Source organism: Lepidothrix coronata, unplaced genomic scaffold, assembly GCF_001604755.1.
Source record: "Lepidothrix coronata isolate B3197 unplaced genomic scaffold, Lepidothrix_coronata-1.0 Scaffold30, whole genome shotgun sequence".
NCBI classification, from domain to species: Eukaryota; Metazoa; Chordata; class Aves; order Passeriformes; family Pipridae; genus Lepidothrix; species Lepidothrix coronata.
Genome location: NW_016690210.1, coordinates 1,437,791 through 1,439,322, shown reverse-complemented (window position 1 = coordinate 1,439,322; position 1,532 = coordinate 1,437,791).

Genomic DNA, 1,532 nt, shown 5'->3' with positions numbered 1-1,532 from the left:
ATAACACAACTTTCCACCAGTATTTACAGAATACAGAGCATCATAAAAATGCAGCTGCTCTGTGCTACGGACAAGGTATCTGAACTCAGTCAGAAGGGCAGTTGCTGTGTGGAGATGTTAAATCAGGACTGTTGAGAAAACAAGCAGGAACGGAGAAGGCGTCTGAAGATGCAGAGGAAGTGCTGGAGCTGATCCGAGCATAGGAACTCTGTGTGGCTAAAAAGAGATCCTCTCCTTCCCAAAGAGGAAGCTATTAGGGGATTGCTCAGATCAAAGCGATTCTCTGCTGCGCTTCTGAAGGAGCCAGGCTGACCTGTGCTGTTGTTACACAATGATAAGGGCAGATGGACACAAAGACTTCTGTTCTAAGATTGCTTTGTCTACTCTCTGTGTTCCCTCTGTTAGCATAATCAATACTTTAATCAGTTTTAAGCAGACTGATTGCTCTTTACTGCTAATTGCACGCTGGTACTGAATGAAGCCCAGCTGGACCTGCAGTGTCCAAGCTGTTAATTCATAGAATTTGGTAGCTCTGGGAGAGGGGAGATTTTGTTCTTGCTGGACCTGACTGGGAAAAGGTCTTCTCTGTCTCTGGTTGTCTTGCAATCAGCTTTTTCATATTTTGGGCCCAGTCCAGTGAAATGTTACCGGTAAATGACAGAAGAGTAAACAATCAAGGGGCAGCAGAGGCCACAAGGTTTGGCTCTGTTCCGTGTCTGCCAAGGCAGTTTGCCTTTGAAGGCCACCAACAAAACAGCTGCCCCATGGAACAAGAAATATGCCACCAAAGAGAGCTATTCCAGTGGCACTGCCAGGGCGCTGTACTGTGTCCTGTGCCAAAGTGAGGGCATGGACAGTTCTGGGACTTTTTTAAGGAGCAAGCATGTGTACCCTGTATAGAGCTCATGCAAAATGAATTTTGTGGCTGAAGACTCTGTTGGTTGGGGGTGTAAGTGGAAATATTTATCACCCTCCATCTCTTTATTTTGGGTAGAGAATCTGTGGGTAGGGGTGTCTCCTTTGATCGCTGTGCAATGAGTTTTCTGAATGATGATAAATCTCTTTGGCTGCAGTTGAATGTGTAAGATGTTGAAGAGCCAGCTGTCTTTAGTCAAAGTTCCATTAAAAAACAAGCACAACATTATCCTTAGTTTCTGTTGAAGGCATGAGATCACTGGGGGAGCCTGGCTGAGCTGATTTCAGAAGTCCTCTCAAGGCAGTGATTTGTGGTGGAGGCTGTCACCTCGTTGGGTGCTGAGGTCCCTATTTTGCAAATTTTTCTATGGAGCAAAGTCCTCCACCCCAGCAAGATTTCATGGGATGTGTTTATCTCCATTTGGAGCATGGGGCCACACCCCAATATGTTTTCTTTCTCTCACAGGTCTTCAAGTCCGCATATACAACACCCTCTCCTTTATCCTACCTTGTCCAAGTGCAAGGTCCTTCACCTGGATCAGAGCAACCCCTGGTATTTAATCCAGGCTGAGGGATGAAGAGATTCAGAGCAGCCTTGCCAAGATGGTCTTGGGGGG